The sequence below is a fragment of the Electrophorus electricus genome, chromosome 13 (assembly GCF_041902795.1).
Source record: "Electrophorus electricus isolate QZ-2024a chromosome 13, ASM4190279v1, whole genome shotgun sequence".
NCBI classification, from domain to species: Eukaryota; Metazoa; Chordata; class Actinopteri; order Gymnotiformes; family Gymnotidae; genus Electrophorus; species Electrophorus electricus.
The window spans coordinates 21,137,592-21,163,174 of record NC_137509.1 but is presented as its reverse complement, the minus strand read 5'-3'; the positions used below and the strand labels follow the sequence as shown (position 1 = coordinate 21,163,174).

Sequence of the window (25,583 nt, the reverse complement as noted above, 5' to 3'; positions counted from 1 at the left end):
TCATCTTGAAAGTAAATTAAAGTGATGCAAGAGAAGCTTACAGCATCTCGTAGTCCAAGGTGCTAACAGATAGTTTTTTGAGGAATCACTGCACTTCACATTCAGGCATGTGAGTTGGAGAGTAAATGAAAGTGATGCAAAAAAAACTTACAGCATCGGCTATTCCCAGGTGCTAACAGATGGTTTTTTTTATTAATCACTGCACTTCACATTTGAGCATGTCAACTTGAAAGTAAATTAAAGTGATGCAAGAAAAGCTTGCAGCACCTGGTATTCCTAGGTAGGGTCCCACCTCAGTACTATCCAGGCCCAAACTTGCTTAGCTTCCAAGGTCAGATGAGCTTGGGCGTTCTCAAGCTGGTGTGGCCATAAGCCTCAAACACTTACTCAAATTGCCTAATCATAGCAAATATGATCAAAGACCAATCTGACAATTTTTTTTATTAATCCCTGCAATTGACATTCTAGAATGTTATCTTGAATGTAAATTAAATGATGCAATAAAAGCTTACAACATCTGGTATACGGAGGCACTAACAGACAGTTTTTTGATGAATCACTGCACTTCACATTCAGGCATGTGAGTTGGAGAGTAAATGAAAGTGATGCAAAAAAAACTTACAGCATCGGCTATTCCCAGGTGCTAACAGATAGTTTGAGTTAATTATTCACTGCACTTCAAATTTGAACATGATAGCTTGAACATAAATTAAAGGGATGCAATACAATCTTACAGCACCTGCTATTCCCAGGTGCTAACAGATAGTTTTTTTTATTAATCACTGCACTTCACATTTGAGCATGTCAGCTTGAAAGTAAATTAAAGTGATGCAAGAAAAGCTTACAGCACCTGGTATTCCTAGGTAGGGTCCCACCTCAGTACTATTCAGGCCCAAACTTGCTTAGTTTCCAAGGTCAGATGAGATTGGGCGTTCTCAAGCTGGTGTGGCCGTAAGCCTTAAACACTTACTCAAATTGCCTAATCATAGCAAATATGATCAAAGACCAATCTGACAATTTTTTTTATTAATCCCTGCACTTGACATTCTAGAATGTTATCTTGAATGTAATTAAATGATGCAATAAAAGCTTACAATACGGAGCTGGTATACGGAGGCACTAATTATTCACTGCACTTCAAATTTGAACATGATAGCTTGAACACAAATTAAAGGGATGCAATACAATCTTACAGCACCTGCTATTCCCTGGTACTAAAATATATCTATTTAATCTGTACACTTCACATACAAGCTTGTCAGTTGCAGATTAAAGTAAAGTGATGCAACAAAAACTTACAGCATCTGCTATTCCCAGGTGCTAACAGGTAGTTTTTTTAATTAATCACTGCATTTCACATCCTAGCATGTCATCTTGACAGTAAATTAAAGTGATGCAAGAGAAGCTTACAGCATCTCATAGTCCAATGTGCTAACATATAGTTTTTTGATGAATCACTGCACTTCACATTCAGGCATGTGAGTTGGAGAGTAAATGAAAGTGATGCAAAAAAAACTTACAGCATCTGCTATTCCCAGGTGCTAACAGATAGTTTTTTTTATTAATCACTGCACTTCACATTTGAGCATGTCAGCTTGAAAGTAAATTAAAGTGATGCAAGAAAAGATTACAGCACCTGGTATTCCTAGGTAGGGTCCCACCTCAGTACTATTCAGGCCCAAACTTGCTTAGCTTCCAAAGTAAGATGAGATTGGGCGTTCTCAAGCTGGTGTGGCCGTAAGCCTTAAACACTTACTCAAATTGCCTAATCATAGCAAATATGATCAAAGACCAATCTGACAATTTTTTTTATTAATCCCTGCACTTGACATTCTAGAATGTTATCTTGAATGTAATTAAATGATGCAATAAAAGCTTACAATACGGAGCTGGTATACGGAGGCACTAATTATTCACTGCACTTCAAATTTGAACATGATAGCTTGAACATAAATTAAAGGGATGCAAACAATCTTACAGCACCTGCTATTCCCTGGTACTAAAATATTTCTATTTAATCTGTACACTTCACATACAAGCTTGTCAGTTGCAGATTAAAGTAAAGTGATGCAACAAAAACTTACAGCATCTGCTATTCCCAGGTGCTAACAGATAGTTTTTTTAATTAATCACTGCATTTCACATCCTAGCATGTCATCTTGACAGTAAATTAAAGTGATGCAAGAGAAGCTTACAGCATCTCGTAGTCCAATGTGCTAACATATAGTTTTTTGATGAATCACTGCACTTCACATTCAGGCATGTGAGTTGGAGAGTAAATGAAAGTGATGCAAAAAAAACTTACAGCATCTGCTATTCCCAGGTGCTAACAGATAGTTTGAGTTAATTATTCATTGCACTTCAAATTTGAACATGATAGCTTGAACATAAATTAAAGGGATGCAATACAATCTTACAGCACCTGCTATTCCCTGGTACTAAAATATTTCTATTTAATCTGTACACTTCACATACAAGCTTGTCAGTTGCAGATTAAAGTAAAGTGATGCAACAAAAACTTACAGCATCTGCTATTCCCAGGTGCTAACAGACAGTTTGAGTTAATTATTCACTGCACTTCAAATTTGAACATGATAGCTTGAAAATAAATTAAAGGGATGCAATACAATCTTACAGCACCTGCTATTCCCTGGTACTAAAATATTTCTATTTAATCTGTACACTTCACATACAAGCTTGTCAGTTGCAGATTAAAGTAAAGTGATGCAACAAAAACTTACAGCATCTGCTATTCCCAGGTGCTAACAGATAGTTTTTTTAATTAATCACTGCATTTCACATCCTAGCATGTCATCTTGACAGTAAATTAAAGTGATGCAAGAGAAGCTTACAGCATCTCGTAGTCCAAGTTGCTAACAGATAGTTTTTGATGAATCACTGCACTTCTCATTTAGGCACGTGAGTTGGAGAGTAAATGAAAGTGATGCAAAAAAAAACTTACAGCATCTGCTATTCCCAGGTGCTAACAGATAGTTTTTTTATTAATCACTGCACTTCACATTTGAGCATGTCAGCTTGAAAGTAAATTAAAGTGATGCAATAAAAGCTTACAGCACCTGGTATTCCTAGGTAGGGTCCCACCTCAGTACTATCCAGACCCAAACTTGCTTAGCTTCCAAGGTCAGATGAGATTGGGCGTGCTCAAGCTGGTGCGGCCGTAAGATTTAAACACTTACTCAAATTTCCTAATCATAGCAAATATGATCAAAGACCAATCTGACAATTTTTTTTATTAATCCCTGCACTTGACATTCTAGAATGGTATCTTGAATGTAAATTAAATGATGCAATAAAAGCTTACAACATCTGGTATACGGGGGCACTAACAGAAAGTTTTTTGATGAATCACTGCACTTCACATTCAGGCATGTGAGTTGGAGAGTAAATGAAAGTGATGCAAAAAAAAACGTACAGCATCTGCTATTCCCAGGTGCTAACAGATAGTTTAAGTTAATTATTCACTGCACTTCAAATTTGAACATGATAGCTTGAACATAAATTAAAGGGATGCAATACAATCTTACAGCACCTGCTATTCCCTGGTACTAAAATATTTCTATTTAATCTGTACACTTCACATACAAGCTTGTCAGTTGCAGATTAAAGTAAAGTGATGCAACAAAAACTTACAGCATCTGCTATTCCCAGGTGCTAACAGATAGTTTTTTTAATTAATCACTGCACTTCACATCCTAGCATGTCATCTTGACAGTAAATTAAAGTGATGCAAGAGAAGCTTACAGCATCTCGTAGTCCATGGTGCTAACAGATATTTTTTTGATGAATAACTGCACTTCACATTCAGGCATGTGAGTTGGAGAGTAAATGAAAGTGATGCAAAAAAAAACTTACAGCATCTGCTATTCCCAGGTGCTAACAGATAGTTTTTTTTATTAATCACTGCACTTCACATTTGAGCATGTCAGCTTGAAAGTAAATTAAAGTGATGCAATAAAAGCTTACAGCACCTGGTATTCCTAGGTAGGGTCCCACCTCAGTACTATCCAGACCCAAACTTGCTTAGCTTCCAAGGTCAGATGAGATTGGGCGTTCTCAAGCTGGTGTGGCCGTAAGCTTTAAACACTTACTCAAATTTCTTAATCATAGCAAATATGATCAAAGACCAATCTGACAATTTTTTTTATTAATCCCTGCACTTGACATTCTAGAATGGTATCTTGAATGTAAATTAAATGATGCAATAAAAGCTTACAACATCTGGTATACGGAGGCACTAACAGACAGTTTTTTGATGAATCACTGCACTTCACATTCAGGCATGTGAGTTGGAGAGTAAATGAAAGTGATGCAAAAAAAAATTACAGCATCTGCTATTCCCAGGTGCTAACAGATAGTTTGAGTTAATTATTCACTGCACTTCAAATTTGAACATGATAGCTTGAACATAAATTAAAGGGATGCAATACAATCTTACAGCACCTGCTATTCCCTGGTACTAAAATATTTCTATTTAATCTGTACACTTCACATACAAGCTTGTCAGTTGCAGATTAAAGTAAAGTGATGCAACAAAAACTTACAGCATCTGCTATTCCCAGGTGCTAACAGATAGTTTTTTTAATTAATCACTGCACTTCACATCCTAGCATGTCATCTTGAAAGTAAATTAAAGTGATGCAAGAGAAGCTTACAGCATCTCATAGTCCAAGGTGCTAACAGATAGATTTTTGAGGAATCACTGCACTTCACATTCAAGCATGTGAGTTGGAGAGTAAATGAAAGTGATGCAAAAAAAACTTATAGCATCTGCTATTCCCAGGTGCTAACAGATAGTTTTTTTTATTAATCACTGCACTTCACATTTGAGCATGTCAGCTTGAAAGTAAATTAAAGTGATGCAATAAAAGCTTACAGCACCTGGTATTCCTAGGTAGGGTCCCACCTCAGTACTATCCAGACCCAAACTTGCTTAGCTTCCAAGGTCAGATGAGATTGGGCGTTCTCAAGCTGGTGTGGCCGTAAACTTTAAGCACTTACTCAAATTTCCTAATCATAGCAAATATGATCAAAGACCAATCTGACAATTTTTTTTATTAATCCCTGCACTTGACATTCTAGAATGGTATCTTGAATGTAAATTAAATGATGCAATAAAAGCTTACAACATCTGGTATACGGAGGCACTAACAGACAGTTTTTTGATGAATCACTGCACTTCACATTCAGGCATGTGAGTTGGAGAGTAAATGAAAGTGATGCAAAAAAAAATTACAGCATCTGCTATTCCCAGGTGCTAACAGATAGTTTGAGTTAATTATTCACTGCACTTCAAATTTGAACATGATAGCTTGAACATAAATTAAAGGGATGCAATACAATCTTACAGCACCTGCTATTCCCTGGTACTAAAATATTTCTATTTAATCTGTACACTTCACATACAAGCTTGTCAGTTGCAGATTAAAGTAAAGTGATGCAACAAAAACTTACAGCATCTGCTATTCCCAGGTGCTAACAGATAGTTTTTTTAATTAATCACTGCACTTCACATCCTAGCATGTCATCTTGAAAGTAAATTAAAGTGATGCAAGAGAAGCTTACAGCATCTCATAGTCCAAGGTGCTAACAGATAGATTTTTGATGAATCACTGCACTTCACATTCAGGCATGTGAGTTGGAGAGTAAATGAAAGTGATGCAAAAAAAACTTACAGCATCGGCTATTCCCAGGTGCTAACAGATAGTTTTTTTTATTAATCACTGCACTTCACATTTGAGCATGTCAGCTTGAAAGTAAATTAAAGTGATGCAAGAAAAGCTTAAAGCACCTGGTATTCCTAGGTAGGGTCCCACCTCAGTACTATCCAGGCCCAAACTTGCTTAGCTTCCAAGGTCAGATGAGATTGGGCGTTCTCAAGCTGGTGTGGCCGTAAGCCTTAAACACTTACTCAAATTGCCTAATCATAGCAAATATGATCAAAGACCAATCTGACAATTTTTTTTATTAATCCCTGCACTTGACATTCTAGAATGTTATCTTGAATGTAAATTAAATGATGCAATAAAAGCTTACAACATCTGGTATACGGAGGCACTAACAGACAGTTTTTTGATGAATCACTGCACTTCACATTCAGGCATGTGAGTTGGAGAGTAAATGAAAGTGATGCAAAAAAAACGTACAGCATCTGCTATTCCCAGGTGCTAACAGATAGTTTGAGTTAATTATTCACTGCACTTCAAATTTGAACATGATAGCTTGAACATAAATTAAAGGGATGCAATACAATCTTACAGCACCTGCTATTCCCTGGTACTAAAATATTTCTATTTAATCTGTACACTTCACATACAAGCTTGTCAGTTGCAGATTAAAGTAAAGTGATGCAACAAAAACTTACAGCATCTGCTATTCCCAGGTGCTAACAGATAGTTTTTTTAATTAATCACTGCATTTCACATCCTAGCATGTCATCTTGACAGTAAATTAAAGTGATTCAAGAGAAGCTTACAGCATCTCGTAGTCCAAGGTGCTAACAGATAGTTTTTGATGAATCACTGCACTTCACATTCAGGCATGTGAGTTGCAGAGTAAATGAAAGTGATGCAAAAAAAACTTACAGCATCGGCTATTCCCAGGTGCTAACAGATAGTTTGAGTTAATTATTCACTGCACTTCAAATTTGAACATGATAGCTTGAACATAAATTAAAGGGATGCAATACAATCTTACAGCACCTGCTATTCCCTGGTACTAAAATATTTCTATTTAATCTGTACACTTCACATACAAGCTTGTCAGTTGCAGATTAAAGTAAAGTGATGCAACAAAAACTTACAGCATCTGCTATTCCCAGGTGCTAACAGATAGTTTTTTTAATTAATCACTGCATTTCACATCCTAGCATGTCATCTTGACAGTAAATTAAAGTGATTCAAGAGAAGCTTACAGCATCTCGTAGTCCAAGGTGCTAACAGATAGTTTTTGATGAATCACTGCACTTCACATTCAGGCATGTGAGTTGGAGAGTAAATGAAAGTGATGCAAAAAAAACTTACAACATCGGCTATTCCCAGGTGCTAACAGATAGTTTTTTTTATTAATCACTGCACTTCACATTTGAGCATGTCAGCTTGAAAGTAAATTAAAGTGATGCAAGAAAAGCTTAAAGCACCTGGTATTCCTAGGTAGGGTCCCACCTCAGTACTATCCAGGCCCAAACTTGCTTAGCTTCCAAGGTCAGATGAGATTGGGCGTTCTCAAGCTGGTGTGGCCGTAAGCCTTAAACACTTACTCAAATTGCCTAATCATAGCAAATATGATCAAAGACCAATCTGACAATTTTTTTTATTAATCCCTGCACTTGACATTCTAGAATGTTATCTTGAATGTAAATTAAATGATTCAATAAAAGCTTACAACATCTGGTATACGGAGGCACTAACAGACAGTTTTTTGATGAATCACTGCACTTCACATTCAGGCATGTGAGTTGGAGAGTAAATGAAAGTGATGCAAAAAAAACGTACAGCATCTGCTATTCCCAGGTGCTAACAGATAGTTTGAGTTAATTATTCACTGCACTTCAAATTTGAACATGATAGCTTGAACATAAATTAAAGGGACGCAATACAATCTTACAGCACCTGCTATTCCCTGGTACTAAAATATTTCTATTTAATCTGTACACTTCACATACAAGCTTGTCAGTTGCAGATTAAAGTAAAGTGATGCAACAAAAACTTACAGCATCTGCTATTCCCAGGTGCTAACAGATAGTTTTTTTAATTAATCACTGCATTTCACATCCTAGCATGTCATCTTGACAGTAAATTAAAGTGATTCAAGAGAAGCTTACAGCATCTCGTAGTCCAAGGTGCTAACAGATAGTTTTTGATGAATCACTGCACTTCACATTCAGGCATGTGAGTTGGAGAGTAAATGAAAGTGATGCAAAAAAAACTTACAGCATCGGCTATTCCCAGGTGCTAACAGATAGTTTGAGTTAATTATTCACTGCACTTCAAATTTGAACATGATAGCTTGAACATAAATTAAAGGGATGCAATACAATCTTACAGCACCTGCTATTCCCTGGTACTAAAATATTTCTATTTAATCTGTACACTTCACATACAATCTTGTCAGTTGCAGATTAAAGTAAAGTGATGCAACAAAAACTTACAGCATCTGCTATTCCCAGGTGCTAACAGATAGTTTTTTTAATTAATCACTGCATTTCACATCCTAGCATGTCATCTTGACAGTAAATTAAAGTGATTCAAGAGAAGCTTACAGCATCTCGTAGTCCAAGGTGCTAACAGATAGTTTTTGATGAATCACTGCACTTCACATTCAGGCATGTGAGTTGGAGAGTAAATGAAAGTGATGCAAAAAAAACTTATAGCATCTGCTATTCCCAGGTGCTAACAGATAGTTTTTTTTATTAATCACTGCACTTCACATTTGAGCATGTCAGCTTGAAAGTAAATTAAAGTGATGCAAGAAAAGCTTACAGCACCTGGTATTCCTAAGTAGGGTCCCACCTCAGTACTATCCAGGCCCAAACCTGCTTAGCTTCCAAGGTCAGATGAGATTGGGCGTTCTCAAGCTGGTGTGGCCGTAAGCCTTAAACACTTACTCAAATTGCCTAATCATAGCAAATATGATCAAAGACCAATCTGACAATTTTTTTTATTAATCCCTGCACTTGACATTCTAGAATGTTATCTTGAATGTAAATTAAATGATGCAATAAAAGCTTACAACATCTGGTATACGGAGGCACTAACAGACAGTTTTTTGATTAATCACTGCACTTCACATTCAGGCATGTGAGTTGGAGAGTAATTGAAAGTGATGCAAAAAAAACTTACAGCATCGGCTATTCCCAGGTGCTAACAGATAGTTTTTTTTTATTAATCACTGCACTTCACATTTGAGCATGTCAGCTTGAAAGTAAATTAAAGTGATGCAAGAAAAGCTTACAGCACCTGGTATTCCTAGGTAGAGCCCCACCTCAGTACTATCCAGGCCCAAACTTGCTTAGCTTCCAAGGTAAGATGAGATTGGGCGTTCTCAAGCTGGTGTGGCCGTAAGCCTTAAGCACTTACTCAAATTGCCTAATCATAGCAAATATGATCAAAGACCAATCTGACAATTTTTTTTATTAATCCCTGCACTTGACATTCTAGAATGTTATCTTGAATGTAAATTAAATGATGCAATAAAAGCTTACAACATCTGGTATACGGAGGCACTAACAGACAGTTTTTTGATGAATCACTGCACTTCACATTCAGGCATGTGAGTTGGAGAGTAAATGAAAGTGATGCAAAAAAAATGTACAGCATCTGCTATTCCCAGGTGCTATCAGATAGTTTGAGTTAATTATTCACTGCACTTCAAATTTGAACATGATAGCTTGAACATACATTAAAGGGATGCAATACAATCTTACAGCACCTGCTATTCCCTGGTACTAAAATATTTCTATTTAATCTGTACACTTCACATACAAGCTTGTCAGTTGCAGATTAAAGTAAAGTGATGCAACAAAAACTTACAGCATCTGCTATTCCCAGGTGCTAACAGATAGTTTTTTTAATTAATCACTGCATTTCACATCCTAGCATGTCATCTTGACAATAAATTAAAGTGATTCAAGAGAAGCTTACAGCATCTCGTAGTCCAAGGTGCTAACAGATAGTTTTTGATGAATCACTGCACTTCACATTCAGGCATGTGAGTTGGAGAGTAAATGAAAGTGATGCAAAAAAAACTTACAGCATCGGCTATTCCCAGGTGCTAACAGATAGTTTTTTTTATTAATCACTGCACTTCACATTTGAGCATGTCAGCTTGAAAGTAAATTAAAGTGATGCAAGAAAAGCTTACAGCACCTGGTATTCCTAGGTAGGGTCCCACCTCAGTACTATCCAGGCCCAAACTTGCTTAGCTTCCAAGGTCAGATGAGGTTGGGCGTTCTCAAGCTGGTGTGGCCATAAGCCTTAAACACTTACTCAAATTGCCTAATCATAGCAAATATGATCAAAGACCAATCTGACAATTTTTTTTATTAATCCCTGCACTTGACATTCTAGAATGTTATCTTGAATGTAAATTAAATGATGCAATAAAAGCTTACAACATCTGGTATACGGAGGCACTAACAGACAGTTTTTTGATGAATCACTGCACTTCACATTCAGGCATGTGAGTTGGAGAGTAAATGAAAGTGATGCAAAAAAAACTTACAGCATCGGCTATTCCCAGGTGCTAACAGATAGTTTTTTTATTAATCACTGCACTTCACATTTGAGCATGTCAGCTTGAAAGTAAATTAAAGTGATGCAAGAAAAGCTTACATCACCTGGTATTCCTAGGTATGGTCCCACCTCAGTACTATACAGGGCCAAACTTGCTTAGTTTCCAAGGTCAGATGAGATTGGGCGTTCTCAAGATGGTGTGGCCGTAAGCCTTAAACACTTACTCAAATTGCCTAATCATAGCAAATATGATCAAAGACCAATCTGACAATTTTTTTTATTAATCCCTGCACTTGACATTCTAGAATGGTATCTTGAATGTAAATTAAATGATGCAATAAAAGCTTACAACATCTGGTATACGGAGGCACTAACAGACAGTTTTTTGATGAATCACTGCACTTCACATTCAGGCATGTGAGTTGGAGAGTAAATGAAAGTGATGCAAAAAAAACTTACAGCATCGGCTATTCCCAGGTGCTAACAGATAGTTTTTTTTATTAATCACTGCACTTCACATTTGAGCATGTCAGCTTGAAAGTAAATTAAAGTGATGCAAGAAAAGCTTAAAGCACCTGGTATTCCTAGGTAGGGTCCCACCTCAGTACTATCCAGGCCCAAACTTGCTTAGCTTCCAAGGTCAGATGAGATTGGGCGTTCTCAAGCTGGTGTGGCCGTAAGCCTTAAACACTTACTCAAATTGCCTAATCATAGCAAATATGATCAAAGACCAATCTGACAATTTTTTTTATTAATCCCTGCACTTGACATTCTAGAATGTTATCTTGAATGTAAATTAAATGATGCAATAAAAGCTTACAACATCTGGTATACGGAGGCACTAACAGACAGTTTTTTGATGAATCACTGCACTTCACATTCAGGCATGTGAGTTGGAGAGTAAATGAAAGTGATGCAAAAAAAACGTACAGCATCTGCTATTCCCAGGTGCTAACAGATAGTTTGAGTTAATTATTCACTGCACTTCAAATTTGAACATGATAGCTTGAACATAAATTAAAGGGATGCAATACAATCTTACAGCACCTGCTATTCCCTGGTACTAAAATATTTCTATTTAATCTGTACACTTCACATACAAGCTTGTCAGTTGCAGATTAAAGTAAAGTGATGCAACAAAAACTTACAGCATCTGCTATTCCCAGGTGCTAACAGATAGTTTTTTTAATTAATCACTGCATTTCACATCCTAGCATGTCATCTTGACAGTAAATTAAAGTGATTCAAGAGAAGCTTACAGCATCTCGTAGTCCAAGGTGCTAACAGATAGTTTTTGATGAATCACTGCACTTCACATTCAGGCATGTGAGTTGGAGAGTAAATGAAAGTGATGCAAAAAAAACTTACAGCATCGGCTATTCCCAGGTGCTAACAGATAGTTTGAGTTAATTATTCACTGCACTTCAAATTTGAACATGATAGCTTGAACATAAATTAAAGGGATGCAATACAATCTTACAGCACCTGCTATTCCCTGGTACTAAAATATTTCTATTTAATCTGTACACTTCACATACAAGCTTGTCAGTTGCAGATTAAAGTAAAGTGATGCAACAAAAACTTACAGCATCTGCTATTCCCAGGTGCTAACAGATAGTTTTTTTAATTAATCACTGCATTTCACATCCTAGCATGTCATCTTGACAGTAAATTAAAGTGATTCAAGAGAAGCTTACAGCATCTCGTAGTCCAAGGTGCTAACAGATAGTTTTTGATGAATCACTGCACTTCACATTCAGGCATGTGAGTTGGAGAGTAAATGAAAGTGATGCAAAAAAAACTTACAGCATCGGCTATTCCCAGGTGCTAACAGATAGTTTTTTTTATTAATCACTGCACTTCACATTTGAGCATGTCAGCTTGAAAGTAAATTAAAGTGATGCAAGAAAAGCTTAAAGCACCTGGTATTCCTAGGTAGGGTCCCACCTCAGTACTATCCAGGCCCAAACTTGCTTAGCTTCCAAGGTCAGATGAGATTGGGCGTTCTCAAGCTGGTGTGGCCGTAAGCCTTAAACACTTACTCAAATTGCCTAATCATAGCAAATATGATCAAAGACCAATCTGACAATTTTTTTTATTAATCCCTGCACTTGACATTCTAGAATGTTATCTTGAATGTAAATTAAATGATGCAATAAAAGCTTACAACATCTGGTATACGGAGGCACTAACAGACAGTTTTTTGATGAATCACTGCACTTCACATTCAGGCATGTGAGTTGGAGAGTAAATGAAAGTGATGCAAAAAAAACGTACAGCATCTGCTATTCCCAGGTGCTAACAGATAGTTTGAGTTAATTATTCACTGCACTTCAAATTTGAACATGATAGCTTGAACATAAATTAAAGGGATGCAATACAATCTTACAGCACCTGCTATTCCCTGGTACTAAAATATTTCTATTTAATCTGTACACTTCACATACAAGCTTGTCAGTTGCAGATTAAAGTAAAGTGATGCAACAAAAACTTACAGCATCTGCTATTCCCAGGTGCTAACAGATAGTTTTTTTAATTAATCACTGCATTTCACATCCTAGCATGTCATCTTGACAGTAAATTAAAGTGATTCAAGAGAAGCTTACAGCATCTCGTAGTCCAAGGTGCTAACAGATAGTTTTTGATGAATCACTGCACTTCACATTCAGGCATGTGAGTTGGAGAGTAAATGAAAGTGATGCAAAAAAAACTTACAGCATCGGCTATTCCCAGGTGCTAACAGATAGTTTGAGTTAATTATTCACTGCACTTCAAATTTGAACATGATAGCTTGAACATAAATTAAAGGGATGCAATACAATCTTACAGCACCTGCTATTCCCTGGTACTAAAATATTTCTATTTAATCTGTACACTTCACATACAAGCTTGTCAGTTGCAGATTAAAGTAAAGTGATGCAACAAAAACTTACAGCATCTGCTATTCCCAGGTGCTAACAGATAGTTTTTTTAATTAATCACTGCATTTCACATCCTAGCATGTCATCTTGACAGTAAATTAAAGTGATTCAAGAGAAGCTTACAGCATCTCGTAGTCCAAGGTGCTAACAGATAGTTTTTGATGAATCACTGCACTTCACATTCAGGCATGTGAGTTGGAGAGTAAATGAAAGTGATGCAAAAAAAACTTACAACATCGGCTATTCCCAGGTGCTAACAGATAGTTTTTTTTATTAATCACTGCACTTCACATTTGAGCATGTCAGCTTGAAAGTAAATTAAAGTGATGCAAGAAAAGCTTACAGCACCTGGTATTCCTAGGTAGGGTCCCACCTCAGTACTATCCAGGCCCAAACTTGCTTAGCTTCCAAGGTCAGATGAGATTGGGCGTTCTCAAGCTGGTGTGGCCGTAAACCTTAAACCCTTACTCAAATTGCCTAATCATAGCAAATATGATCAAAGACCAATCTGACAATTTTTTTTATTAATCCCTGCACTTGACATTCTAGAATGTTATCTTGAATGTAAATTAAATGATGCAATAAAAGCTTACAACATCTGGTATACAGAGGCACTAACAGACAGTTTTTTGATGAATCACTGCACTTCACATTCAGGCATGTGAGTTGGAGAGTAAATGAAAGTGATGCAAAAAAAACGTACAGCATCTGCTATTCCCAGGTGCTAACCGATAGTTTGAGTTAATTATTCACTGCACTTCAAATTTGAACATGATAGCTTGAACATAAATTAAAGGGATGCAATACAATCTTACAGCACCTGCTATTCCCTGGTACTAAAATATTTCTATTTAATCTGTACACTTCACATACAAGCTTGTCAGTTGCAGATTAAAGTAAAGTGATGCAACAAAAACTTACAGCATCTGCTATTCCCAAGTACTAACAGATAGTTTTTTTAATTAATCACTGCATTTCACATCCTAGCATGTCATCTTGACAGTAAATTAAAGTGATTCAAGAGAAGCTTACAGCATCTCGTAGTCCAAGGTGCTAACAGATAGTTTTTGATGAATCACTGCACTTCACATTCAGGCATGTGAGTTGGAGAGTAAATGAAAGTGATGCAAAAAAAACTTACAGCATCTGCTATTCCCAGGTGCTAACAGATAGTTTTTTTTTATTAATCACTGCACTTCACATTTGAGCATGTCAGCTTGAAAGTAAATTAAAGTGATGCAAGAAAAGCTTACAGCACCTGGTATTCCTAGGTAGGGTCCCACCTCAGTACTATCCAGGCCCAAACTTGCTTAGCTTCCAAGGTCAGATGAGATTGGGCGTTCTCAAGCTGGTGTGGCCGTAAGCCTTAAACATTTACTCAAATTGCCTAATCATAGCAAATATGATCAAAGACCAATCTGACAATTTTTTTTATTAATCCCTGCACTTGACATTCTAGAATGTTATCTTGAATGTAAATTAAATGATGCAATAAAAGCTTACAACATCTGGTATACGGAGGCACTAACAGACAGTTTTTTGATGAATCACTGCACTTCACATTCAGGCATGTGAGTTGGAGATTAAATGAAAGTGATGCAAAAAAAACTTACAGCATCTGCTATTCCCAGGTGCTAACAGATAGTTTGAGTTAATTATTCACTGCACTTCAAATTTGAACATGATAGCTTGAACATAAATTAAAGGGATGCAATACAATCTTACAGCACCTGCTATTCCCTGGTACTAAAATATTTCTATTTAATCTGTACACTTCACATACAAGCTTGTCAGTTGCAGATTAAAGTAAAGTGATGCAACAAAAACTTACAGCATCTGCTATTCCCAGGTGCTAACAGATAGTTTTTTTAATTAATCACTGCATTTCACATCCTAGCATGTCATCTTGACAGTAAATTAAAGTGATTCAAGAGAAGCTTACAGCATCTCGTAGTCCAAGGTGCTAACAGATAGATTTGATGAATCACTGCACTTCACATTCAGGCATGTGAGTTGGAGAGTAAATGAAAGTGATGCAAAAAAAACTTACAGCATCGGCTATTCCCAGGTGCTAACAGATAGTTTGAGTTAATTATTCACTGCACTTCAAATTTGAACATGATAGCTTGAACATAAATTAAAGGGATGCAATACAATCTTACAGCACCTGCTATTCCCTGGTACTAAAATATTTCTATTTAATCTGTACACTTCACATACAAGCTTGTCAGTTGCAGATTAAAGTAAAGTGATGCAACAAAAACTTACAGCATCTGCTATTCCCAGGTGCTAACAGATAGTTTTTTTAATTAATCACTGCATTTCACATCCTAGCATGTCATCTTGACAGTAAATTAAAGTGATTCAAGAGAAGCTTACAGCATCTCGTAGTCCAAGGTGCTAACAGATAGTTTTTGATGAATCACTGCACTTCACATTCAGGCATGTGAGTTGGAGAGTAAATGAAAGTGATGCAAAAAAAACTTACAACATCGGCTATTCCCAGGTGCTAACAGATAGTTTTTTTTTTATTAATCACTGCACTTCACATTTGAGCATGTCAGCTTGAAAGTAAATTAAAGTGATGCAAGAAAATCTTACAGCACCTGGTATTCCTAGGTAGGGTCCCACCTCAGTACTATCCAGGCCCAAACTTGCTTAGCTTCCAAGGTCAGATGAGATTGGGCGTTCTCAAGCTGGTGTGGATGTAAGCCTTAAACACTTACTCAAATTTCCTAATCATAACAAATATGATCAAAGACCAATCTGACAATTTTTTTTATTAATCCCTGCACTTGACATTCTAGAATGTTATCTTGAATGTAAATTAAATGATGCAATAAAAGCTTACAACATCTGGTATACGGAGGCACTAACAGACAGTTTTTTGATGAATCACTGCACTTCACATTCAGGCATGTGAGTTGGAGAGTAAATGAAAGTGATGCAAAAAAAACGTACAGCATCTGCTATTCCCAGGTGCTAACAGATAGTTTGAGTTAATTATTCACTGCACTTCAAATTTGAACATGATAGCTTGAACATAAATTAAAGGGATGCAATACAATCTTACAGCACCTGCTATTCCCTGGTACTAAAATATTTCTATTTAATCTGTACACTTCACATACAAGCTTGTCAGTTGCAGATTAAAGTAAAGTGATGCAACAAAAACTTACAGCATCTGCTATTCCCAGGTGCTAACAGATAGTTTTTTTAATTAATCACTGCATTTCACATCCTAGCATGTCATCTTAACAGTAAATTAAAGTGATTCAAGAGAAGCCTACAGCATCTCGTAGTCCAAGGTGCTAACAGATAGTTTTTGATGAATCACTGCACTTCACATTCAGGCATGTGAGTTGGAGAGTAAATGAAAGTGATGCAAAAAAAACTTACAGCATCTGCTATTCCCAGGTGCTAACAGATAGTTTGAGTTAATTATTCACTGCACTTCAAATTTGAACATGATAGCTTGAACATAAATTAAAGGGATGCAATATAATCTTACAGCACCTGCTATTCCCTGGTACTAAAATATTTCTATGTAATCTGTACACTTCACATACAAGCTTGTCAGTTGCAGATTAAAGTAAAGTGATGCAACAAAAACTTACAGCATCGGCTATTCCCAGGTGCTAACAGATAGTTTTTTTTATTAATCACTGCACTTCACATTTGAGCATGTCAGCTTGAAAGTAAATTAAAGTGATGCAAGAAAAGCTTACAGCACCTGGTATTCCTAGGTAGGGTCCCACCTCAGTACTATCCAGGCCCAAACTTGCTTAGCTTCCAAGGTCAGATGAGGTTGGGCGTTCTCAAGCTGGTGTGGCCATAAGCCTTAAACACTTACTCAAATTGCCTAATCATAGCAAATATGATCAAAGACCAATCTGACAATTTTTTTTATTAATCCCTGCACTTGACATTCTAGAATGTTATCTTGAATGTAAATTAAATGATGCAATAAAAGCTTACAACATCTGGTATACGGAGGCACTAACAGACAGTTTTTTGATGAATCACTGCACTTCACATTCAGGCATGTGAGTTGGAGAGTAAATGAAAGTGATGCAAAAAAAACTTACAGCATCTGCTATTCCCAGGTGCTAACAGATAGTTTGAGTTAATTATTCACTGCACTTCAAATTTGAACATGATAGCTTGAACATAAATTAAAGGGATGCAATACAATCTTACAGCACCTGCTATTCCCTGGTACTAAAATATTTCTATTTAATCTGTACACTTCACATACAAGCTTGTCAGTTGCAGATTAAAGTAAAGTGATGCAACAAAAACTTACAGCATCTGCTATTCCCAGGTGCTAACAGATAGTTTTTTTAATTAATCACTGCATTTCACATCCTAGCATGTCATCTTGACAGTAAATTAAAGTGATTCAAGAGAAGCTTACAGCATCTCGTAGTCCAAGGTGCTAACAGATAGTTTTTGATGAATCACTGCACTTCACATTCAGGCATGTGAGTTGGAGAGTAAATGAAAGTGATGCAAAAAAAACTTACAGCATCGGCTATTCCCAGGTGCTAACAGATAGTTTGAGTTAATTATTCACTGCACTTCAAATTTGAACATGATAGCTTGAACATAAATTAAAGGGATGGAATACAGTCTTACAGCACCTGCTATTCCCTGGTACTAAAAGATTTCTATTTAATCTGTACACTTCACATACAAGCTTGTCAGTTGCAGATTAGAGTAAAGTGATGCAACAAAAACTTACAGCATCTGCTATTCCCAGGTGCTAACAGATAGTTTTTTTAATTAATCACTGCACTTCACATCCTAGCATGTCATCTTGAAAGTAAATTAAAGTGATGCAAGAGAAGCTTAACAGCATCTCGTAGTCCAAGGTGCTAACAGATAGATTTTTGATGAATAACTGCACTTCACATTCAGGCATGTGAGTTGGAGAGTAAATGAAAGTGATGCAAAAAAAACTTACAGCATCGGCTATTCCCAGGTGCTAACAGATAGTTTTTTTTATTAATCACTGCACTTCACATTTGAGCATGTCAGCTTGAAAGTAAATTAAAGTGATGCAAGAAAAGCTTACAGCACCTGGTATTCCTAGGTAGGGTCCCACCTCAGTACTATCCAGGCCCAAACTTGCTTAGCTTCCAAGGTCAGATGAGGTTGGGCGTTCTCAAGCTGGTGTGGCCATAAGCCTTAAACACTTACTCAAATTGCCTAATCATAGCAAATATGATCAAAGACCAATCTGACAATTTTTTTTATTAATCCCTGCACTTGACATTCTAGAATGTTATCTTGAATGTAAATTAAATGATGCAATAAAAGCTTACAACATCTGGTATACGGAGGCACTAACAGACAGTTTTTTGATGAATCACTGCACTTCACATTCAGGCATGTGAGTTGGAGAGTAAATGAAAGTGATGCAAAAAAAACTTACAGCATCTGCTATTCCCAGGTGCTAACAGATAGTTTTTTTTATTAATCACTGCACTTCACATTTGAGCATGTCAGCTTGAAAGTAAATTAAAGTGATGCAAGAAAAGCTTACAGCACCTGGTATTCCTAGGTAGAGCCCCACCTCAGTACTATCCAGGCCCAAACTTGCTTACCTTCCAAGGTAAGATGAGATTGGGCGTTCTCAAGCTGGTGTGGCCGTAAGCCTTAAGCACTTACTCAAATTGCCTAATCATAGCAAATATGATCAAAGACCAATCTGACAATTTTTTTTATTAATCCCTGCACTTGACATTCTAGAATGTTATCTTGAATGTAAATTAAATGATGCAATAAAAGCTTACAACATCTGGTATACGGAGGCACTAACAGACAGTTTTTTGATGAATCACTGCACTTCACATTCAGGCATGTGAGTTGGAGAGTAAATGAAAGTGATGCAAAAAAAATGTACAGCATCTGCTATTCCCAGGTGCTATCAGATAGTTTGAGTTAATTATTCACTGCACTTCAAATTTGAACATGATAGCTTGAACATACATTAAAGGGATGCAATACAATCTTACAGCACCTGCTATTCCCTGGTACTAAAATATTTCTATTTAATCTGTACACTTCACATACAAGCTTGTCAGTTGCAGATTAAAGTAAAGTGATGCAACAAAAACTTACAGCATCTGCTATTCCCAGGTGCTAACAGATAGTTTTTTTAATTAATCACTGCATTTCACATCCTAGCATGTCATCTTGACAATAAATTAAAGTGATTCAAGAGAAGCTTACAGCATCTCGTAGTCCAAGGTGCTAACAGATAGTTTTTGATGAATCACTGCACTTCACATTCAGGCATGTGAGTTGGAGAGTAAATGAAAGTGATGCAAAAAAAACTTACAGCATCGGCTATTCCCAGGTGCTAACAGATAGTTTTTTTAATTAATCACTGCACTTCACATCCTAGCATGTCATCTTGAAAGTAAATTAAAGTGATGCAAGAGAAGCTTACAGCATCTCGTAGTCCAAGGTGCTAACAGATAGATTTTTGATGACTAACTGCACTTCACATTCAGGCATGTGAGTTGGAGAGTAAATGAAAGTGATGCAAAAAAAACTTACAGCATCTGCTATTCCCAGGTGCTAACAGATAGTTTTTTTTATTAATCACTGCACTTCACATTTGAGCATGTCAGCTTGAAAGTAAATTAAAGTGATGCAAGAAAAGCTTACAGCACCTGGTATTCCTAGGTAGGGTCCCACCTCAGTACTATCCAGGCCCAAACTTGTTTAGCTTCCAAGGTCAGATGAGATTGGGCGTTCTCAAGCTGGTGTGGCCGTAAGCCTTAAACACTTACTCAAATTGCCTAATAATAGCAAATATGATCAAAGACCAATCTGACAATTTTTTTTATTAATCCCTGCAATTGACATTCTAGAATGTTATCTTGAATGTAAATTAAATGATGCAATAAAAGCTTACAACATCTGGTATACGGAGGCACTAACAGACAGTTTTTTGATGAATCACTGCACTTCACATTCAGGCATGTGAGTTGGAGAGTAAATGAAAGTGATGCAAAAAAAACTTACAGCATCGGCTATTCCCAGGTGCTAACAGATAGTTTTTTTTTATTAATCACTGCACTTCACATTTGAGCATGTCAGCTTGAAAGTAAATTAAAGTGATGCAAGAAGAGCTTACAGCACCTGGTATTCCTAGGTAGAGTCCCACCTCAGTACTATCCAGGCCCAAACTTGCTTAGCTTCCAAGGTCAGATGAGATTGGACGTTCTCAAGCTGGTGTGGCCGTAAGCCTTAAACACTTACTCAAATTGCCTAATCATAGCAAATATGATCAAAGACCAATCTGACAATTTTTTTTATTAATCCCTGCACTTGACATTCTAGAATGTTATCTTGAATGTAAATTAAATGATGCAATAAAAGCTTACAACATCTGGTATACGGAGGCACTAACAGACAGTTTTTTGATGAATCACTGCACTTCACATTCAGGCATGTGAGTTGGAGAGTAAATGAAAGTGATGCAACAAAAACTTACAGCATTTGCTATTCCCAGGTGCTAACAGATAGTTTTTTTAATTAATCACTGCACTTCACATCCTAGCATGTCATCTTGAAAGTAAATTAAAGTGATGCAAGAGAAGCTTACAGCATCTCGTAGTCCAAGGTGCTAACAGATAGATTTTTGAGGAATCACTGCACTTCACATTCAGGCATGTGAGTTGGAGAGTAAATGAAAGTGATGCAAAAAAAACTTACAGCATCTGCTATTCCCAGGTGCTAACAGATAGTTTTTTTTATTAATCACTGCACTTCACATTTGAGCATGTCAGCTTGAAAGTAAATTAAAGTGATGCAAGAAAAGCTTACAGCACCTGGTATTCCTAGGTAGGGTCCCACCTCAGTACTATTCAGGCCCAAACTTGCTTAGCTTCCAAGGTCAGATGAGATTGGGCGTTCTCAAGCTGGTGTGGCCGTAAGCCTTAAACACTTACTCAAATTGCCTAATCATAGCAAATATGATCAAAGACCAATCTGACAATTTTTTTTATTAATCCCTGCACTTGACATTCTAGAATGTTATCTTGAATGTAATTAAATGATCCAATAAAAGCTTACAATACGGAGCTGGTATACTGAGGCACTAATTATTCACTGCACTTCAAATTTGAACATGATAGATTGAACATAAATTAAAGGGATGCAAACAATCTTACAGCACCTGCTATTCCCTGGTACTAAAATATTTCTATTTAATCTGTACACTTCACATACAAGCTTGTCAGTTGTAGATTAAAGTAAAGTGATGCAACAAAAACTTACAGCATCTGCTATTCCCAGGTGCTAACAGATAGTTTTTTTTAATTAATCACTGCACTTCACATCCTAGCATGTCATCTTGAAAGTAAATTAAAGTGATGCAAGAGAAGCTTACAGCATCTCGTAGTCCAAGGTGCTAACAGATAGATTTTTGAGGAATCACTGCACTTCACATTCAGGCATGTGAGTTGGAGAGTAAATGAAAGTGATGCAAAAAAAACTTACAGCATCTGCTATTCCCAGGTGCTAACAGATAGTTTTTTTTATTAATCACTGCACTTCACATTTGAGCATGTCAGCTTGAAAGTAAATTAAAGTGATGCAAGAAAAGCTTACAGCACCTGGTATTCCTAGGTAGGGTCCCACCTCAGTACTATTCAGGCCCAAACTTGCTTAGCTTCCAAGGTCAGATGAGATTGGGCGTTCTCAAGCTGGTGTGGCCGTAAGCCTTAAACACTTACTCAAATTGCCTAATCATAGCAAATATGATCAAAGCCCAATCTGACAATTTTTTTTATTAATCCCTGCACTTGACATTCTAGAATGTTATCTTGAATGTAATTAAATGATGCAATAAAAGCTTACAATACGGAGCTGGTATACGGAGGCACTAATTATTCACTGCACTTCAAATTTGAACATGATAGCTTGAACATAAATTAAAGGGATGCAAACAATCTTACAGCACCTGCTATTCCCTGGTACTAAAATATTTCTATTTAATCTGTACACTTCACATACAAGCTTGTCAGTTGCAGATTAAAGTAAAGTGATGCAACAAAAACTTACAGCATCTGCTATTCCCAGGTGCTAACAGATAGTTTTTTTAATTAATCACTGCATTTCACATCCTAGCATGTCATCTTGACAGTAAATTAAAGTGATGCAAGAGAAGCTTACAGCATCTCGTAGTCCAATGTGCTAACATATAGTTTTGTGATGAATCACTGCACTTCACATTCAGGCATGTGAGTTGGAGAGTAAATGAAAGTGATGCAAAAAAAACTTACAGCATCTGCTATTCCCAGGTGCTAACAGATAGTCTGAGTTAATTATTCACTGCACTTCAAATTTGAACATGATAGCTTGAACATAAATTAAAGGGATGCAATACAATCTTACAGCACCTGCTATTCCCTGGTACTAAAATATTTCTATTTAATCTGTACACTTCACATACAAGCTTGTCAGTTGCAGATTAAAGTAAAGTGATGCAACAAAAACTTACAGCATTTGCTATTCCCAGGTGCTAACAGATAGTTTTTTTAATTAATCACTGCACTTCACATCCTAGCATGTCATCTTGAAAGTAAATTAAAGTGATGCAAGAGAAGCTTACAGCATCTCGTAGTCCAAGGTGCTAACAGATAGATTTTTGAGGAATCACTGCACTTCACATTCAGGCATGTGAGTTGGAGAGTAAATGAAAGTGATGCAAAAAAAACTTACAGCATCTGCTATTCCCAGGTGCTAACAGATAGTTTTTTTTATTAATCACTGCATTTCACATCCTAGCATGTCATCTTGACAGTAAATTAAAGTGATGCAAGAGAAGCTTACAGCATCTCGTAGTCCAATGTGCTAACATATAGTTTTTTGATGAATCACTGCACTTCACATTCAGGCATGTGAGTTGGAGAGTAAATGAAAGTGATGCAAAAAAAACTTACAGCATCTGCTATTCCCAGGTGCTAACAGATAGTTTGAGTTAATTATTCACTGCACTTCAAATTTGAACATGATAGCTTGAACATAAATTAAAGGGATGCAATACAATCGTACAGCACCTGCTATTCCCTGGTACTAAAATATTTCTATTTAATCTGTACACTTCACATACAAGCTTGTCAGTTGCAGATTAAAGTAAAGTGATGCAACAAAAACTTACAGCATTTGCTATTCCCAGGTGCTAACAGATAGTTTTTTTAATTAATCACTGCACTTCACATCCTAGCATGTCATCTTGACAGTAAATTAAAGTGATGCAAGAGAAGCTTACAGCATCTCGTAGTCCAATGTGCTAACATATAGTTTTTTGATGAATCACTGCACTTCACATTCAGGCATGTGAGTTGGAGAGTAAATGAAAGTGATGCAAAAAAAACTTACAGCATCTGCTATTCCCAGGTGCTAACAGATAGTTTGAGTTAATTATTCATTGCACTTCAAATTTGAACATGATAGCTTGAACATAAATTAAAGGGATGCAATACAATCTTACAGCACCTGCTATTCCCTGGTACTAAAATATTTCTATTTAATCTGTACACTTCACATACAAGCTTGTCAGTTGCAGATTAAAGTAAAGTGATGCAACAAAAACTTACAGCATCTGCTATTCCCAGGTGCTAACAGATAGTTTTTTTAATTAATCACTGCATTTCACATCCTAGCATGTCATCTTGACAGTAAATTAAAGTGATGCAAGAGAAGCTTACAGCATCTCGTAGTCCAATGTGCTAACATATAGTTTTTTGATGAATCACTGCACTTCACATTCAGGCATGTGAGTTGGAGAGTAAATGAAAGTGATGCAAAAAAAACTTACAGCATCTGCTATTCCCAGGTGCTAACAGATAGTTTGAGTTAATTATTCACTGCACTTCAAATTTGAACATGATAGCTTGAACATAAATTAAAGGGATGCAATACAATCTTACAGCACCTGCTATTCCCAGGTGCTAACAGATAGTTTTTTTTATTAATCACTGCACTTCACATTTGAGCATGTCAGCTTGAAAGTAAATTAAAGTGATGGAAGAAAAGCTTACAGCACCTGGTATTCCTAGGTAGGGTCCCACCTCAGTACTATCCAGGCCCAAACTTGCTTAGCTTCCAAGGTCAGATGAGATTGGGCATTCTCAAACTGGTGTGGCCGTAAGCCTTAAACACTTACTCAAATTGCCTAATCATAGCAAATATGATCAAAGACCAATCTGACAATTTTTTTTATTAATCCCTGCAATTGACATTCTAGAATGTTATCTTGAATGTAAATTAAATGATGCAATAAAAGCTTACAACATCTGGTATACGGAGGAAGTAACAGACAGTTTTTTGATGAATCACTGCACTTCACATTCAGGCACGTGAGTTGGAGAGTAAATGAAAGTGATGCAAAAAAAAATTACAGCATCTGCTATTCCCAGGTGCTAACAGATAGTTTGAGTTAATTATTCACTGCACTTCAAATTTGAACATGATAGCTTGAACATAAATTAAAGGGATGCAATACAATCTTACAGCACCTGCTATTCCCTGGTACTAAAATATTTCTATTTAATCTGTACACTTCACATACAAGCTTGTCAGTTGCAGATTAAAGTAAAGTGATGCAACAAAAACTTACAGCATTTGCTATTCCCAGGTGCTAACAGATAGTTTTTTTAATTAATCACTGCAATTCACATCCTAGCATGTCATCTTGAAAGTAAATTAAAGTGATGCAAGAGAAGCTTACAGCATCTCGTAGTCCAAGGTGCTAACAGATAGATTTTTGAGGAATCACTGCACTTCACATTCAGGCATGTGAGTTGGAGAGTAAATGAAAGTGATGCAAAAAAAACTTACAGCATCTGCTATTCCCAGGTGCTAACAGATAGTTTTTTTTATTAATCACTGCACTTCACATTTGAGCATGTCAGCTTGAAAGTAAATTAAAGTGATGCAAGAAAAGCTTACAGCACCTGGTATTCCTAGGTAGGGTCCCACCTCAGTACTATTCAGGCCCAAACTTGCTTAGCTTCCAAGGTCAGATGAGATTGGGCGTTCTCAAGCTGGTGTGGCCGTAAGCCTTAAACACTTACTCAAATTGCCTAATCATAGCAAATATGATCAAAGACCAATCTGACAATTTTTTTTATTAATCCCTGCACTTGACATTCTAGAATGTTATCTTGAATGTAATTAAATGATGCAATAAAAGCTTACAATACGGAGCTGGTATACTGAGGCACTAATTATTCACTGCACTTCAAATTTGAACATGATAGATTGAACATAAATTAAAGGGATGCAAACAATCTTACAGCACCTGCTATTCCCTGGTACTAAAATATTTCTATTTAATCTGTACACTTCACATACAAGCTTGTCAGTTGCAGATTAAAGTAAAGTGATG

At 36.6% G+C, this 25,583-nt stretch overlaps 1 non-coding gene and 25 pseudogenes across 1 annotated transcript; all 26 read right to left on the bottom strand.

The window, feature by feature from the left end:
- Window positions 1-255: 255 nt before the first annotated feature.
- Window positions 256-374, bottom strand: LOC145650596 (5S ribosomal RNA; annotated as a pseudogene).
- A 464-nt stretch (window positions 375-838) lies between these two features.
- LOC145649044 (5S ribosomal RNA) lies at window positions 839-957 on the bottom strand (annotated as a pseudogene).
- A 667-nt stretch (window positions 958-1,624) lies between these two features.
- LOC145644218 (5S ribosomal RNA) lies at window positions 1,625-1,743 on the bottom strand (annotated as a pseudogene).
- A 1,322-nt stretch (window positions 1,744-3,065) lies between these two features.
- LOC145650618 (5S ribosomal RNA) lies at window positions 3,066-3,184 on the bottom strand (annotated as a pseudogene).
- A 793-nt stretch (window positions 3,185-3,977) lies between these two features.
- LOC145648105 (5S ribosomal RNA) lies at window positions 3,978-4,096 on the bottom strand (annotated as a pseudogene).
- A 791-nt stretch (window positions 4,097-4,887) lies between these two features.
- On the bottom strand, window positions 4,888-5,006 carry LOC145648842 (5S ribosomal RNA; annotated as a pseudogene).
- Window positions 5,007-5,797: 791 nt separating this feature from the next.
- On the bottom strand, window positions 5,798-5,916 carry LOC145649137 (5S ribosomal RNA; annotated as a pseudogene).
- Window positions 5,917-7,144: 1,228 nt separating this feature from the next.
- LOC145649136 (5S ribosomal RNA) lies at window positions 7,145-7,263 on the bottom strand (annotated as a pseudogene).
- A 1,228-nt stretch (window positions 7,264-8,491) lies between these two features.
- Window positions 8,492-8,610, bottom strand: LOC145647452 (5S ribosomal RNA; annotated as a pseudogene).
- A 353-nt stretch (window positions 8,611-8,963) lies between these two features.
- Window positions 8,964-9,082, bottom strand: LOC145649832 (5S ribosomal RNA; annotated as a pseudogene).
- A 790-nt stretch (window positions 9,083-9,872) lies between these two features.
- On the bottom strand, window positions 9,873-9,991 carry LOC145649114 (5S ribosomal RNA; annotated as a pseudogene).
- A 351-nt stretch (window positions 9,992-10,342) lies between these two features.
- LOC145646044 (5S ribosomal RNA) lies at window positions 10,343-10,461 on the bottom strand (annotated as a pseudogene).
- A 352-nt stretch (window positions 10,462-10,813) lies between these two features.
- On the bottom strand, window positions 10,814-10,932 carry LOC145649135 (5S ribosomal RNA; annotated as a pseudogene).
- Window positions 10,933-12,160: 1,228 nt separating this feature from the next.
- On the bottom strand, window positions 12,161-12,279 carry LOC145649133 (5S ribosomal RNA; annotated as a pseudogene).
- Window positions 12,280-13,507: 1,228 nt separating this feature from the next.
- On the bottom strand, window positions 13,508-13,626 carry LOC145647106 (5S ribosomal RNA; annotated as a pseudogene).
- Window positions 13,627-14,417: 791 nt separating this feature from the next.
- Window positions 14,418-14,536, bottom strand: LOC145649368 (5S ribosomal RNA). The gene has a single exon (XR_014116577.1). It is a non-coding gene; the product is annotated as a 5S ribosomal RNA (ribosomal RNA).
- A 1,229-nt stretch (window positions 14,537-15,765) lies between these two features.
- LOC145650113 (5S ribosomal RNA) lies at window positions 15,766-15,884 on the bottom strand (annotated as a pseudogene).
- Window positions 15,885-16,892: 1,008 nt separating this feature from the next.
- LOC145649113 (5S ribosomal RNA) lies at window positions 16,893-17,011 on the bottom strand (annotated as a pseudogene).
- Window positions 17,012-18,241: 1,230 nt separating this feature from the next.
- On the bottom strand, window positions 18,242-18,360 carry LOC145649111 (5S ribosomal RNA; annotated as a pseudogene).
- A 352-nt stretch (window positions 18,361-18,712) lies between these two features.
- Window positions 18,713-18,831, bottom strand: LOC145650477 (5S ribosomal RNA; annotated as a pseudogene).
- Window positions 18,832-19,842: 1,011 nt separating this feature from the next.
- LOC145647261 (5S ribosomal RNA) lies at window positions 19,843-19,961 on the bottom strand (annotated as a pseudogene).
- A 353-nt stretch (window positions 19,962-20,314) lies between these two features.
- On the bottom strand, window positions 20,315-20,433 carry LOC145647867 (5S ribosomal RNA; annotated as a pseudogene).
- Window positions 20,434-21,006: 573 nt separating this feature from the next.
- Window positions 21,007-21,125, bottom strand: LOC145646765 (5S ribosomal RNA; annotated as a pseudogene).
- A 667-nt stretch (window positions 21,126-21,792) lies between these two features.
- On the bottom strand, window positions 21,793-21,911 carry LOC145646764 (5S ribosomal RNA; annotated as a pseudogene).
- A 2,316-nt stretch (window positions 21,912-24,227) lies between these two features.
- Window positions 24,228-24,346, bottom strand: LOC145648407 (5S ribosomal RNA; annotated as a pseudogene).
- A 791-nt stretch (window positions 24,347-25,137) lies between these two features.
- LOC145646763 (5S ribosomal RNA) lies at window positions 25,138-25,256 on the bottom strand (annotated as a pseudogene).
- Window positions 25,257-25,583: the final 327 nt, after the last annotated feature.